General features: G+C 37.9%; 2 protein-coding genes and 1 long non-coding RNA gene across 5 annotated transcripts in view; 1 reads left to right on the plus strand and 2 right to left on the minus strand.

Annotated features, from left to right (window-relative positions):
- Positions 1-17,560, minus strand: part of LOC129732912 (dedicator of cytokinesis protein 9) — a 184,693-nt gene that overhangs the window by 153,041 nt on the left and 14,092 nt on the right. The gene's annotated exons all lie outside the window — the stretch shown is intronic.
- LOC129732913 (protein phosphatase 1L) overlaps positions 1-17,560 on the plus strand; it is a 50,322-nt gene that overhangs the window by 10,250 nt on the left and 22,512 nt on the right. The gene's annotated exons all lie outside the window — the stretch shown is intronic.
- LOC129732916 (uncharacterized) lies at positions 3,517-4,220 on the minus strand. Its single transcript, XR_008729386.1, has 3 exons — positions 4,153-4,220; positions 3,868-4,083; positions 3,517-3,769 (listed from the first exon to the last, which is right to left on the minus strand). It is a non-coding gene; the product is annotated as an uncharacterized LOC129732916 (long non-coding RNA).

Genomic DNA, 17,560 nt, shown 5'->3' on the forward strand with positions numbered 1-17,560 from the left:
TTCAGTTTCTAGGAAACAGCCGAAAATGACCAAACAATATGGGTGTTTCTTAAACCAGAAGCACGCCCATGGGCCAGAATCTGTCTCCAAATGCCATTTTGATATCCAGTATGGCGACTTCCGGATTCGGAAAACTGCCGAAAAAGACCGAATATTACTTAATATGGATATTTACGTAATCGAGATGATGCATACAAACCAAGCATTGACCCTGGACACTATTTAGAATTCAAAGATAACCACTTTTAGTTTCTAGAACACAACAAAATTACTGAACACCACCCAATATGGGTATCTCCGGAATCAGATTGATGTTAGAAAAACAGCTGAAAATGATCGAATACTAATATGAATATTTTCAGAATAGAGGTGATGTACAGAAGCCAGAAGTCGATCTGTCATTCCGATAAAACCAATCATTTCAAACGATTTGCCTTTTGACTTTGATCATATCCTATGGCCGATTCGTCGTGCATTTGTAGACTATAAACAAATCGCAAGGAATCAATGAATTGGGAATGTTTGAAATTATTAAATTATACACAAAAATGGGCGAGACGAAGTTTGCCGGGTCAGCTAGTATATATATATATATATATATATATATATATATATATATATATATATATATATATATATATATATATATATATATATATATATATATATATATATATATATATATATATATATATATATTAGTATATTGAACCAGCAAAAGTGTAAAAGTATCTTAGATATCTTGTCATCGAAAAAAACAGAGCCCGATTAGTTTCCAAAAAGCATGACGATTACAAGAAACAATCACTACAAAAACCACATCGGAGGCATGTAATGAAGGCAAAATGTTAGGTTAGCTAAGCCTTCATTATTTAGAAATAGTTAAAAAAAATAACTTTATTCTAAACAACCGACGGTTTCCTTTTTGCTCCCCCTTCAAATCAATATCGAACAGCGATGATCAGTGGTAATTTCGGCTCGGAACACGTTCTAAAAATCATAATTTCGAGAGCAAAATGGTGGAATACCGGTGATTAAATTAGATTCAAGATTTATCCCTCCCCGTGGGATAAGCGCAACCTGTAATACTAGCAAACTTTTTTTTCTGCTCTCTTGTGTCTATACAATAGCGACTGGGATGATGAAGCGAGAAAATATGACGGCCAGCCAGCATTATTATATCCCATTTGTGTGTGGTGGAGCTCTCATCCGCACGCGAAAGGGGCCCTGTCTTGCGGTATCAGTCGAGAGTAATCATACCGGGGAAGTTCTTGCGCGACTCTCCTCCCGGGCGTGTGAAACGGGAACGGAGCGAATGATTTAAATGCAACAAACGATAATTATTTATTGCACATTTTTCATTTTGCCGTGGCCATTGGTTCCGATTTTATCGGGAAAAGTATTGGTATAATCGACAATTTGTTCTAGCGAAACAAAACCCAATTGTCGTTGTTAACGGCTCATTGTGGCGAAATACATAATGTGTCGTAAATTATTATTGTAAGCACAGGATAAGAGGTGGCTGGCGGTGTGTAAACAAATTAGCAAAATATGCAGGTTTCGTTTATGCAAAGGGGATTACTCCTCGGCTAAGATCGAAAATTATGCACGAACCGAACCGAGTGTAGGGAAAACGATGATCCCTTTGAAATCCTCTGTAATTACTAGCATCACACAGCATCACCATCAGTATCATCACCATCGTCAGCATGCTCGCCATCATCATCAGCGGTGATAGCCGCAGATGAAAATGATGCAAAGTGCATTAATCGGGTGCTTTTTTACAAGTGAGATATAGTTGGCAACCATATGGGAGGAACCGTCATTGTGAGTTGGTTTGAAACTATGACCTTGATTCAAATAATAGATTGATAACGACTACGTTACCCTCATCATTCCTGTATGAATCATTCACTGCGACCAGAAACGTTGATCTTTTGTGATATTCAATCACTAGCAATATCACTATTGAGAGTAAGTGACATAGCAAAGAAAAGCAAAGTCTTGGTGCTACATTCCGACTCGGAACTTGACCTTCTGTTTATTTATACACAGACTTTGTTTTATTTACTTTATTAAGGTGGCTTTCAGCCACAGGCTGGTTCGCCACCAAAATATACACAGACTTCGCAGCCGACTGTTTATTGTACTGGACAATTGCGGGGCTAGCGCTACGACCCTACTGACACTAACAGTCTCTCCCGACCCACGGGCTTGAGTGTAGTTAACAATGTTATGGCCAATTAGTTTTCAATGGAGCAATCCTTCACATTCCTGAGCTGTAGCATGATTTTATAATATATTAAATTAAAATGATATAAAACGTATACGGTTAAGACATTTCATAGCTTAAGCTGAGACGTTAGCAGTTATAGTTTCGAGTAAGTTGTTAAAAAATAAAACAGAGCAGATATCAGAATAGCGTTTCCAGACGTTAATTAAATGTATCATTAGGAAATTGATCCAAACTGTGCTAATTTGAGAAAACTGTTGAAAACATTAGTTTTTACCGGTATTCCCTGTGCCCTCTCCGATAATCAAATGATAAACAAATATTAGTTTTATCAGCGGATATGGGTGTGTCCTAATGAAGGCTTTTGTTTGCAAAATATTTCAAAATCCATTTGTATAGAACCTGGACGAATCAAAATAACCCCACTCTACGGTCCGAGCACCCACATGCAGACGAATAAATGTACAACCGAATGAGTGCTGAATGTGTGTACGTGCTCCCTATTCGGGAATGCCAACAGAGATGCCAATGCAAATGTTCACGCCACCGCGACTGGATGGCTCTGCGCGCCGGATGAGGTTCCTCGCGTTTTGTGAAAGTGTTGGGCTAAACCTCCTGAAGCAATCATTATCATTATCATGATTCTGCAGCATTGCAAGGCTTTGTTGTGATGTATAAACTCAGCGAGCGCCGGGGGTGAGCGGGGTTCGTGATGCGGTCCTGCAATCCACCAGACAGGCAGCAGCAGCGGCAGCACGAGGAACAACAATAACTTAACGATGGTGATATGGAAGTTTGCCGATCTTAATTGGATGCTCGCCAGGAATAATTATAAAGCCGTCGTTCGGCATTTCTTGTTGCCGAATGGTTCCTTTTTTATGCTATTTGAGTTCGAACAAGCCGTGGCTTATAACATGCACAAAATTTACTCTCGAAAAAAAATCAACCGACGAGTTGAGTTACAACGAATCACTTTAAGCAGCATGGAAATATTTTCGATCTTCTTACTTTTTGAAGACCAAAAATAAATACTTCATCTCTGTTCGAAAAAAAAAACGTACCATCAACTGCAGCTTGCGTTACTCATGTCCAACAAAAAATGCCAGCTTGTGGTCGCCATAATTTTTTACACCTTGAATTATTCTACAAACACCAACAAAATTGCAAATATCGTTGAATTTGCACACTAACCAACGAGAGCGGCCTGATTACAGTGGTATTTTGTAATGATAACCGTAAAACAGGTTTCCGATCAGAAAACTGCAATCAAACTAATTTTCGGTAGTTTGTAACAAAATAAAAAGTTTTATTAGGATTTAATTATAAACATAGCGTTTCATCGTCAATTTGTGGCAGAATATAGCATATATACACGCTCTCGAGCTGATGTGATGTGCGAATGGGCCCTTGGAAATTGTCATTGCTCTCCTAATCAGGGGTGCCAGAGATGAAGTTTTCACTAGGGAAGTATTTGAGGTTGTGTAAAGTCGTGGAAGCCTATAAATCAGCTGAATAATCCCACCAGGTTAGGCTTTACTGAAATTTTTAGTAACTGTTTAAATTTGAATACGAATGTGTTCACGTGTTTTTGACGCATAAGAACATTTTGTTGTAAAGATATTTAGAAAAATTACCTGGCATCTCTGCGCCTAATTCACATTATTGCAACCGAAGCAACAGTTTTATTGGTTGAAAGCAGATGTTTTCAACTTTGGGGTCTGCTCGTTTCACGACTGCCCCAGCACAGAACCGTTGAATCACCTGGTACCTTATAAAAAGCCAGTAAAAGCCTTCACACGTTCGAATTCAGAAGCCAAGGCCTGCCCACCGAACTTGGCAATGAATTTTACCTGAAATCGGTGCGTAAAATTATTTTAATTTTGTTTGTATCATCATCTAACCAGCCATTAACTACCTACCAAATGGAGGCAAGGTGAAATGCTTTTGTTTTTGGTACCTACTCGTTGCCAGCATGTCAACTGCTACTGCGACATTGAGCATTGAAGCAAAAAATAAAAACGCTCGTTTATTCGCTTATCGTCATGGCGGGAAGGTACGACGAAGATGAATGACGCAAATTTCCAGTTCTGTTTTCCTCGCCAAAGAACGATGCCCCCAAAGCTGGGAGTTCAAAGTCAACTGAACAAATAGTCAATAGCGTGGAAATTTAGTGCTTATTCTTTGCTTATTAAATGCGATAACGCCGAATTTAATGTTCCGTTATTTCTTTGAGAGCATTTAATTGACATCTTACTGTATCTAAAAGTTTCTGATCGTTTTTAGAGGAACATAATTTGAAAAGAAAAATGAATCATGGATAATAATACACTGGTAGAAATAATTAAAATGCCACCTCTAATATAATGCTTTTTTATTAAATTCTTAAGCTGTTGCATTACTAGGATCATTTCGTTATTTTGTGGAGGAAATAAATATAACATATAACAAAACTGCTTCAAACACTTTGTTTTCAAAACAAACTCAACAGCAAGCATTATCAGTAATGTGTTACTTTTTTGCAGCTGCCTAGGCATAGAATAACAAGAGATTTGAGCGTACTCGGAGTAAATTTAGCGTATTCGCTCATGATAGATTTTCTCAGCTGTCCAACAGTCTTGAAATTTCTGCCCTGTGCAAATATATTTGTTGTTACAATTTCCCAATCATTCTCTATAGAATTCAATTCCGGACTTCAGGATGGCCACTGTATAGAAGCATGGGCGCAACTACGGGGGGGCTAGGGGGGGCTGAAGCCCCCCCCCCCTAGAACTTGTTTAGCCCCCCTAGAATTTCCCAGAGAATGATTGTATTCAATATATATATATATATATATATATATATATATATATATATATATATATATATATATATATATATATATATATATATATATATATATATATATATATATATATATATATATATATATATATATATTCCATGCTACTTATCAGAGCATCAAAATCAACACAAATGGAGATGTCGTCATTCATTGGCTAAAAACTAGTTCTGCACCCAGGATCGATTCTCAACCCTTGCTCTCTTACTCACCTTACCAGTCAGAGGAGAGCTGTAGTAACTCGTGCTGTATCAAGAAGTCGCCAGTTTACGCGGTTTTGGGCTGTGTTTCACCAGTTTCCCAGACGTCTCATCACTCGCAAGTCGAGCCATCATGCACACTGCGCCCCTTAATTTCTTGTGCCGGTAGGGTTGCTGAAGAGAAGTGATTTCACATGGTTGTCGTCCGGCATTCTTACGATGTGACCGGCCTACCGCAACCTATTGTCTTTCGCCAGGTGTGCAATGGGGTTCTCTCCAAGCAGCGCTTGTAGCTCATGGTTCATGCGCTGTAGCCATTATCCGTCGTCCGCTTGTGCTTCACCGTAGATAGTCACCTTCTGTTCGCCGATAGGCACCTTCTGTTCGAAAACATCAAAAGGACTTCCGTAGAGGACTATCGGTTATCAGGGTTTTGTAGTTTTTTTATCGAAGTGGTCTTGTCCGATCATCACCGTGATTGGTGCGTACGTTTGTAATGTCTGAGAAGAACGGGCCGTCGTTGAGAACGTGGTCAATTTGTTTTGCTGTACGTTGGTCGAGGAAAGAAGGGACTTTATACTGCTAATCCGCGGGGAGCTGCGAAGTTGGTGCATAGCAGGCTGTGCGGGCCGATAACCGGTTTATATAAGTCTATCCTTCCGTTCATGTACCCAACGACGATCTTGATATCTCTACGCGAGCAGCTATCGTACAGTTTCTCCAGCTGTGCGTAGAACGCTTTTTTCCCTGCATCAGGTCTTCCTTCGTGAGGGCAGTGCACATTGGGAATAGTGTAGTTGTAAAACCGGCCTTCAATTCTCAACAAACACAACCTGTCGCTGATTGCCTGCCGCTTTGGTGGTACAGTGCCTTGCGGCCACAAATCCACCGTACCTTCTCTCCTTTCAGGCAAAGCTTCTGGAGCGCAACGATGTCGAAGTGGCGGGGTTCTAGCTGATCCAGCAGAATCCGGTCGACAACCGGGTCGTTAAGCGATCTACTGTTACATGTATTGAGTTTCTAATCGTCGTCCTTATTTCGTCGGCTGGGTCATTGCCGATTGTTTCGGTTCGTTTTGAATTCTTGACTCTCCGTAGTATGTTTATTTTAGTATGCTGCCTTACTAGGGCTGCGGTGTCTAGTCTCGCGACGGAGCTGCCGCCATGGATGTAGCTGGCGAGACACCGCATTTAATAGTTCAACCGTCCGGTCCGGATCAGTCGCTGTTTGAGCCGCCCCTAGCCTGTGAGGTAGACGCACAGACAAGCTGCTCTCTAAGGAGAACAACTACCCCACCGGTTCACCGGTTTTTCCTTGGTTGCTCGTATCCCAGTCGGTACCACGTGGAGGTAGGAATAGGGCATTAAGCCTTGAACCACACTGGGGTCTATTTTATTCTAACTAGTACGGGTGAACTGTTAAAAAGCACTGCTTAGCCGTTTACCAAATCTGACTCTCCTCAATATCGAATCATTGTTGCTGAAAGAGCTTGGCGTTGACTATGTGTTCAAGATATTCAGTACATCATCGGAGATTCTATCCTGAAGTGTTTTTTTCTGCTTCTACGATACTATTTTAAGCGTTATTAAATAGGCATATTCAAACTCTTTTTTCTCTTTTTTAAAATGGCATACACGAAAACTAGCCCCCCCCCCCTAGAAATTTTCTTTAGTTGCGCCCATGTATAGAAGGAATATTATGGGCCACGAGAAATTTTTTATTTTTACCTTCTGTATGAAATGAAGCAACGAATTGCTGCAAAATGACATTTTCGTCCTTAACTTCTCCGTAACTTGAGGAATCAAAGCTTCTTTTAGTGATTCGCAGTGCTTCTCAGAATTCATTCTGGTTTATATGAAACATATTGGTTCTTACAATGCCACTAATGCTTGCCCAAACCATTACGGTTTTTCCTCCGAAGTTGCAAGATGCTCTCACAGGGTATTTTTTGTTTGTCTTCCCAACAATCTTCGGGACCATCAGAATCAATGATATTGAACTTTTTCATCGAGTTCTCTTTGCAGAATCCGGCATCAACGCTTAACTTGGTCCAAAAGTTCAATAACAAAAGAATATGTGTCAATATGTGCTCCATGGTTTTGGAACATGTTCACATCAATTTTAAATTTATTCTGAACAACAATTTTTCGGAATAACTTTCTGTTATTTTAGACATTCAAAAATTATTTACTGGTTTAAATAAACTGTGAAAAAAAGCGATTTGATATTTGTGATATTCTGGTTGAGATTTCCGGCATTTTTTGGAGTCAGTTTCTGCTTTTCAAACCTCCAGAAAATTTTTCCACAAATTTTGAATAATTTTAAGAATGATTATGGCTGCTCCCGAGCTCCAGAAACGACAATTCTTGGAAAACATTTTTATTAGATCGAGTCTTCAGAAAAGTTATTTAAAATAGTATAAATAAAATTCAAAATTCTTTCCTCTTATTTGCAATTAAATTTTATATATAATTGTGGATTTTTTAGAGTTCAGTTTGGAATCTTTCTTAGGATTTCTATTTTTGATCTCTCGGCAAACTAGAATAAGGTACTTTTTAATTAAATTTGTGATTTTCCCATATCGGACTTCATTAACCTTTCGTCAATCCCAAACTGACTTTAAATACAAAACATAACCTTCGAACTGATTTGACTTGAGAATGTTTTTACTTTAAAATGTTCACTTTCCATGTTTTCCGGTAACTTTTTCATATTCATTTCTATCTGAATAGAGAAAACATTTTAGGTAGTTATTTGTCGAAGTTTTTAAAATAATTTAAGCACATTTTTTCCCGAGTAGCCAAACTTTTTCTGGTAATTAGAAGTTTATGCAAGAATCAATTTTTGCATTTTACAGCTCAATTATTACCCATTTGCTGGTACATATTCGAACGCTTTCATAGACTCAGTTTCGAAATTTAATTTATATTGACATTGTTAATCTTTTGCAGGCTTTGATACAATATTATTGCTACGTTAAAATAATTTTTGTCGCTCCGGTTTCAACAAGAAACTTGTTTTGGGTTTGCTGACCTTGATTTCCGGATTTTCAGAATTAGTGCAAATTTGTTGTGGTTTTGGAGGGGATCTCATAGTTCTGTATAATTTTGACGTAGAACTACGTCTCTCAGAAAGTTTTGCTACATAGGGAAATCTAAAACCAGAATATCTAAAAACGGAACATTGTAGTTTTATTATTCGAAATATTGTACTATTGAAAATTGTTAAAACGCAAAATTCGATACGATTGGTCGTTATATGATTACTTTTCTAAGCACGGTCAACAGAATTATAGTAATTGAGAATGTACTATTTGACCTATATAAGAGTCTGCTTCAGCCGAAACTGCTCATTAGTTCTAGAGAGCGACTACAACGGTCCTCACTTAGCAGCAGCGGTGGCAGCGAATAGTAGCAACAGCAGTTGTAGTGGGTATCAGCATAGATAATGCCAGGGCCAACTGATGCAGCAGCACTTCCTCCTGTAAGAAGCTACCTTTATGCGATAGCGGGCAGCATCAGTAGTACATTGGCCGGCGCTTCCTCTTTTGAAAATTTGCCTCATTTTGACAACACACAAACGTTTTGGGATGCTGGTATTCAAAATATATGAAATTGAGCAACAATTGTCTTTATAACGAGTCCTTATAATAATTTGTTTGTTGTCCTTATTAAGGACAACAAACAAATTATTAAAGAGTTAATGTTTTTTCGTTTTGTGCTAGAATTGAAAGTAAAATGTTGTTTATTCTGCATGCACTCTGACTGTATGAACTTGTTTGCGTAGTATAGTGCTTGTTCCATTCCTGTTCAGCAATGTATGTGCAAACTGTAATTCGGTAGCACTTCAACTCCTATTTTGCACAAAATTTTGAACATCTTGAATACAAGTAATGTAACAGACAACACTGTGTAGTTCTACGTCAACCTTGCGGTCTTGGCTTTAAAAATTTTGTCTATTGTAAAGTTTTATAGCCTTAAGATTTTTTTAAAGATTTTTAAGCTCAGTTTGAGTTTTCCTTGGTAATATTAGTAGGACAAATTTTTACAATTTCAAGTTAATTTATAAAGCTCGATTGAAGTTATTTTGGCTTTTCGAGCCATCAAAATATTTTAGCTCGTAACCGTAACCCGGGCATTACTAGTTTCTGTGAGCGATTTTTAGCCTAAGATTCAAAACTTTATTTTTAGAAATATTTTTACTTCAATTATAAATGATTCTGTACATAATTTTAGACACAATCAGACATAAATAACATCAGGCACCCTGTAAAGGTGTAATTGTTCTGCAATTTAATCAGTACTCAGTATTGAAGCGCTGATCAGTGCGATTGAGAAAGAAGACAAATTAGAGAAAAACAAAACATCCAGAAAAAGCACATTCTTCCGTTTATAAGTTTTTACCTCCTGTGTATTATTCACACACTTCGCAGCCAACCGTTAATGTTCAGGACAATTGCGAGACTGTCGCTAGGATGCTATTGACTCTAACGATGGTCTCAGCAGAGATTTGAACATATGACGGCTGGTTTGTTATTCCAGCATCTTACCACAAAACCTACCGGAAGGTTACTGGAACCTTAAAGAGTGTGTGAAATGGCAGAAAAGATATAGCGCGTTGAACTAATACAACAGATCCCAAACATGCACTAAACGAAAAAAATGTTTAAATTTACCATAAAAAATATTTCGGTTACGGATACTGGACAACTGCATCGCAATGGATGATGAAACATACGTCAAATAGGGTTCAATCGTAAAATCATGTGGTTGTGGTCCCCGTGGCTCTGTGGTTAGCGATGTCGGTCGGCTTGCTCTCCTACACGGTTGTGATATCGGGTTCGATTCCCGATCGAGTCGAGGATCTTTTCGAGCTGGAAATTTTCTCGACTCAGCACTGGGGCACGGTGTATCGTTGTACTTATCCTACACATACAAAATGTGCCAAAAACAATATCGATAACGAATTCTCTCAACTAATCTAGTTGATCGAGACCGCTATTAGCCCCAAGGCTAAGCGTGCGACATTGTTTCGTAAAATCATGAAAGAGGTTGTGAAAAATTTGAACAGAAGATTCCAGTTTCTGTCGACGATCATCTGTTTGCTTCTCTCAAGGTACAATAAATGCTTCAATATGCAAGAATAAATGATTGTAGAAAAGATTGCTGCTATTCTCTAAAGTACAGCGTTTTTCTGGCCAGATTTGGCACAAAAGCTACTGTGCAGAACTTCATGAAAGGTGTGAAGAGAAAAGTGCGCCTGTTATGTAGAAAATAATCTTTCAAATTCATACCACTTTCCAATATACCAAATACAAAAATAGGAACATTTTTAATCAAGGAGTCTTTTGGTTTATGTCCTTTCGATACACCTTGCCAACTACGTAACCCAACGGCATAGACTCATAATCCACCAATAATTTCACTATCCTCTTCTACCGAATAAAAACTTAAAACGATACAAATTCTAATTTCTACCATATAATCGAGATTAATAGAATAGTTTTTAGAACGGAATGCGTCGTGCGATAGTCATGCGTCAACATTCCTCCACGGACCCTATATACACAGATGAATGAGAAAACCGCGCGACTGGGTCATGTACACCACTATCGCATGCCGTAATGCTGTCAGCCAGCAATAAATAGCAATAATAACCTTTCTGGCACACGCTTTATGAATAAATACATTTTAGTATTCTCGCTGGTACAGATCCCAGCTTAATTTTTTTGACATTAGCAAAACATTCATTGCTAATAGTAAACCAAATTTATAAACTTATGGGCCATAAGTTATGGCAGGATGGAACTACTGCAAAAATTCATTTACACCTCCGACACGGTTGACCGATGAAGATTAAATTTCATACCCTGGCTCGGTTATTTTTTTTTAATCGAGAGCCACGAAGAAGTGTTAATTCCATAAACTGTGCCACTTTCTCCCGTGTATAGATTAATCGAGCAAAACCAAAGTTAGTTGAATTAATAACCCGGTGCGCAAGTGACGGACGCATGCATTAACCTACTGCGAAGTCAGATTAATTTATTCATGCGAATAACCTCTTACCTATCCCATTTATTATTCTGGCATAATTGTCTTAGGTGTTGTCTTTTTGGTACGAAAAAGCGGATTGTTTATCTGACGGTTTAGCATTTCGAGCACGATCTCTTTGAGTTATGACGAGCTTTCAGCAGCACGATTTATATTAACATTAAAGCTTGTAATGTGGTCTGCTCTGGAATAATTGGAGTAACATCCGCATGTTCCTGTTTGACACATAGCCGTGGTTTAAGGTGTGGGTAAAAAATCAAATAAAGCATTTATTTTCAATCTCTTGAATAACCCAATCTGTATAATTTGTATTCAGTCATCATTTTAATAAAAAGTTCAAAATAATATTACGCAAATTTCTAATAAAGATTAATTATCTTTTAGAAAATTTAGCCGCGAATAATAACAAAAAGATTGGTTTAATACCGTGCTGGATCGAAATCCGTACACCTAAGCACATGATAATCTTCGACGGTCAATATAAAATCAAGAAATCACATATTGCTTTAAACTGACATGTTTAGTTATAGGTCTACTTATATTTTATCACTATTTTCCAGCAAAATGATTAAAATCACTCCGAAACTCGAAAAATTCATGTTTAAATAGAGCATGTTTTGAATCGAAATCCGTACACAGTTTTTTGTCTGATTCAAAACCCGTACACTTTTGAATCGAAATCCGCACACACGCGATATAGACTGGATCAAAGTCCATACAACAATAAACTAAACTCCGTATGGATGAAGAAGTACAAAAATGAACATCTTTTATTTATAATTTATCTTTAAATTACCGAAAAAGTATATTTGAGGATCAACTGGCTCCTAAAGTTTCACACGGTTTTCAAATTTTTGATATCAGCTGAAATAGTGCAATTTTCGTAGCGTTTCGTAGTAACCGGACCGCCGGAACCTCTCGAAGCTTCCCGGTAAGACTTTCCCTTGCGCACCTCAGTCACAGCTCGTTTAAAATTGTTTGCCGTATGTTTATACTTGTTTTCTTCCATTATATGCTGAAAACAAGAAGAAAGCTCAACAATATATGCATGATACACACGCTTTTCGGATTTCGATTCAAGCAAATAAAAAGAATCAAAATCCGTACGTCAGAGTTTTTGTTGAATAAATACAACTTACATTATTTATTAGGCAATATACAGTTCGAAAATGACAAAGACTTACCTTTTCCATCAATTTTAAAAAGATTCACAGAGTAAAACACTTATATTCCACTTGAAAATCGTTTTTATCTGAAGAACGTTTCCTTAGTAAATTCTCTAACGATACAACGAAATGACAACTGAAACCGATACACGATTGATTTTTCATTTTTAATATTTTTATTTCATGGCCTACTGGCGCATAGTTTAATTCAACAGAAGGCCAACAACTCTACGCATATGTACATGTAATTATCATATGAATTTTCACTTTTAAAATGTTTAAAACTGAAGGAAAACATCAAGGTGTACGGATTTCGATACTGTACGGGTTTCGGTCCAGCACGGTACCAACAGGTTCCCTCTGATTGTTCAAGAAACCCATGGCTAAAATAACAAGCAAAGCAAAACATGGGTTGGTAAAAGTATGTCATGGGAAGTGGCCAAATTTTATAATGGTTGTATGTTTAGAACTTGATTAGTATGGTAATCATCGGAATAATAGTCAACAAACGAATATGGTTGGTTAATTATATGAAATAACAATTTAAAATAAACAAAAAAATAATTTTAGTCCGCCGTGAGCAGATCCTTGATAAACTGACGCAATACATTTTTTTTTTGTTGAACGTACATTTAATGACTTTCCTGACATGTCAATGTAAATAGCCGTTTCCAGACATACTGCACACCTATAACATAACCTTCAGTCGATGACTCAGCATCGCGAATTCACTTTGATGTTTTGATGCTCTTCGGTATGGCGCAGTTGTACACTCTCAAAAGCAGCAAATCAAATCTGCCCGAGGCCGCTCATCACTGTTTTATACGGCTAGCCGCAGTGGCGTCGTTACCATGGCAAACAGCAGCAGCTGGTGCAGTACTAATGACGATATATGTGAATTCGTGTTTTTTTACGCTTCCGCTGTTCACAGAAACACCGGCTAGTTTGCATGATTGCGGTCAAGTAGCGCGGGAATCGACCTCTACAAATGGACACCAGTTAGCCGGAGTGAGTCCCCTGGTGAGGTCATTCCCATGGATCGCGATGCTTAAAATGATGAGCGTCTCTAATGAAGAAAGCTTGAGTTTTAAGACTAAATATTAGTTCCATTATTATTAGTTTAAATTTGACAGCTGGCCAAATGATTTTTATAATAAAAGTAGAAACCTTGTGATTTCGTACGGTACAATGTTTACGTAGTTGAACCGTATGCTGCTCAACATTCCATATTGAAACCGGCTCAACCAACAATCGCAAACCCAATCATTCGCTTCACCATTAAGGGGTTCATATTAAAACTAAGATAAATGGAAAATATGTCAAAAAGAAAAAAAGTCGACCGCAAGAGGAGTGGTGCTGCAGAGCAAAAAAAGATTATTTTTAGAATCCCCACGATTGTATGCCAATTCAGTGTTCCCCCGTATTCGAGCCGCACTGTCGGTCGTGGCATTCATTGGATCATCATTTCATCGTTTCGCGCCCGTATTATGACGCTTCACGATTGAAGAGAAGTTTACTTTAACTGACTCGCGTGTATTGGTCGAATGTGTCTGTTCACTTGAGTCTATCGGTCACGGTAGGCTGACAGCACAGAAAACTATGTTGGAAACAAGGCAAGCAAACAAGAGATATCAAATTGAGAAATCTTTTTTTTTTCAAAATTTGCAATTTTCAAATATTTTTTCCTGTATTTACAGTAACCATTGAATAATAATGAATTTCGAGGTTTATTAGCATTTTGCTGAAGCTTGATCCATTTTATGTTTGGTCGCACAAAATGGGGAATAGCTTCGCCAGAAAAACATATAGAAAAAAACTTGAGATATTTTGCAGCAAATTTATTGACCTTACAAGAAAAAATACAAAAATATATTCATCTGCGTTTCAGATAAATTCACGCACTTTTCGTTTTATACGGCCCATCATGTTCTGCACACTGGAACTTTTAACTCGAAGACGCCATTTTCTTCCACCATGTACGTAAATCGGCTGTTTTTTTTTTCATCGTTCAGCCACTTTCCTTCAACTTACTCTTGATTATCACCCAATATTTCTCAATTGGACGAAAATCTGGACAGTTTTGTGGGTTGATAGCTTTTTAGATAATATCAATTCTATTCTCTTTGTACCAATCATTGACTTCCTAGCTGGCCAAGTCATGCCAGAACTTACCGCACCGTAATGTAATTGGATGAACGGCAAAAAGAGCTTTTGAAGGCACTTTTCCTTGTACACCTGGCCATTCATGGTTGATCTGGCGGTGAAAACCTTATTTTTTTGCCACAGCTGCGGATCCCCTGTCACACCATCACCTTCCGAGCGAACTTGTCAGCAAACACGAATTTAAATCGCTTAGTGACATCACTCTTGCCCATGGACTTTTTGTCCTTGGAGCACCGCGAAATATATTTTTACATCGAGTTGACAGTTCCACTGTGCAGAAAATGATGGGCGGTATAAAACGAAAAATGCCTTATCTGCAACTCAGACGAATAACTTTTTCTATATTTTTTTTTAAGGTCAATGTATTTGCTGCAAAATGATAAATCAAAATTTTTTTACGTGTTTTTTTTGGCGAAGATATTTCGCATTTTGTGCGATCAAATATCAAATGGATCAAGCTTTAGTCATGCAAGCTAAACTAAATCTATCAGAAAAAATTAGAATAAAAAAACTCAATTCATTTCAAATAAAATTAAAAATGTTATCGACTTTAAAAATCTCTAAAATTTCTAGTAAACATCTACTGAGAAATTTTTGTTACTTGCAATATGTGTTTCTTATACAATCCCAACCTTTCAAAACCTTATTTTTATTTATTTTGAGTTTTCCGTATGCTTTTTATCACAAGTTTTGTATGCACTGAAAAAGCTGATTTCAATAAAATCTAGGCGATTTGACCGTAACAGAGTAAAACACTGGCCATAAATGTTGGTGAATTTTCGACTGTTGAAATATTATGTATGTTGGTTGTACATTCGGCTGAGTAGTCACAAAAGAAAGTAGAACGACTTCTTTTGTACTGTCCGACGTTTCGTCACTGATCAGTGACATCTTCAGGGGTACCTAAAATCGCCCCAATCAGTGTTGACGATAGTCTTAAAAAGCATCTGGACAAGAAAGGAACAAGAAATATCATAATTACAGACACAATAGCCACAGACAATCAGCTAGACTATATTCATTTGTTAACCATAATGTAAAAAGCCTCTAATCGGTATTAAATCCTCCCAGTTTCCCCTGAAGATGTCACTTATCAGTGATGAAAGGCCGGACAGTTTTACTCTCTTTTGTAGCTGCTCAGACGTTGAACATGGGTTTACTCTCAAGTCAGCCACTAACCGTTTCTTCACGTTGTCACCTGCAAAACGTCGATGACTTTTTCTTGACTAAAATAAGTCCCTCTTACAACAAAACTGGTCAGAAAGATATTTGCTTTCAAGGAAATTATAATTGGCGATAATATTGGCAGGAGGAACAAGGCCCTGCCTAGAGTCGTAAAAAGGAAGGTTGAAACATACAAACACGGATAATAATACAAGCATGCCACTAACTCTCAATAGTGATATAACGATAGAAGTGCGGAATATAGCAGACACTCGGGTGATATCATGAAATAAAATGTTTTTGGTCGCAGTGAATGGTCCATACTTGAAGAAAAAAAACTTGGCATTGCTTTAGCATATCAAGAATATCCGCATTAAGCATGGAATTTAAACATCTTAATTGTTCACAGAGAAAAGTGTTTGACATTATAATTCGGGACTCGAAAAATTTGCGAACAAAAAATGGCGGAATACTTTTACACGCAAAAAATGCTTAGTCCAGGTACTACAATTCCAATCCGGAATTTGACTTTATTCGACAGGATTTCTTTTTCGCATGCTGAATTGTGTTGAGACAAGTCATATTTTCCAGTATTTATTCTAATCAGCGACCCACCGCGCATCCGCGCTGTTGAATAAAATCCGAGATAAAAGTCCATTCAGTGGCGCAGAAGAGCGTGAAATGCAAACATATTTGGGTTCGGTTCGCTTAACCACGGACAAGCGCGCGCGTCGAATGAACACACTCGCGCGCCCGCGATAAAGTGTTTGTGATGGTTTCGCACTCTCTAAATGCGAAGTCGTTTGTTTACTTTTTGATGATGAAATATTTAGCACTATATTTCCTTCCTGGAAATGCTGCTGCTGGCTGATCACAACTTAACATTCCATCGAAACGTCAGGAATAAATTGATTTGTTTAGATTCTATTTCCGCTACTTCAACAAAACATTCTGTCAGTTTGAAGTTGATTTCAAATCTGGGGCAAACTGTTTGTGGTGGAATGCCACTGGATGTGATTTAGCACATATGCTTGCTATCAAAACAGAATATCGTCATAACGAGCAATTTGAGAAGCTTTATCTAGGGGGAAGTTTTGAGCACAAGAACGATAGAACAAACGTTAAAAGTTCTTTTTCAAGACAAAAAAAAAACACAAACACTACGAGTGACTCGGGAAGTCTCACGCGATACCAAAAATATTACGTCATACCGACAGTTGTTAAAGCTCGAAGAAGCCGTCAAATGGAATTCCAGCCACTTAGCTCAGCTCGCACATTAACCCGCGAACATTCTCTCTCTGCCAGTTGTCGACAAGGCAGACATAATTTTCGATAAATTTACATAACGTGTTTTCTAATCGATGCGAGAAAAGACCCCGTTGAAGGATTTAGCTGCAGTAACGGGCAAGGTTGAAGAGAATCGCGATAAACACATACAAGCTTTGTGAAAGAAAACGTGCTATTGATGAATAGGAAATACTTTGCGCCGCTTCTTCTCTTGCGACTTCCATATACGTACCTACATATATCCGAGGCACCAAGAAACGCAAACGCGACAGCCGCTGACAAGTTTGCCGCTACAAAGTGTGAGCGTGCGAAAGGGATCGGTATTATGGCGTGAAGACGGATCGCTCGCTGCTTAGCCATGCCGCGTAATCTCCGAGAAAGTGACCCGAAGCACGTAATCTTGTTTGAAGGAAATTTTTTGAGAAAAAAAATTTCTGTCAGGGTTATACTAATGAAGT

This window comes from Wyeomyia smithii, chromosome 3 (genome assembly GCF_029784165.1).
Source record: "Wyeomyia smithii strain HCP4-BCI-WySm-NY-G18 chromosome 3, ASM2978416v1, whole genome shotgun sequence".
Taxonomy (NCBI): domain Eukaryota; kingdom Metazoa; phylum Arthropoda; class Insecta; order Diptera; family Culicidae; genus Wyeomyia; species Wyeomyia smithii.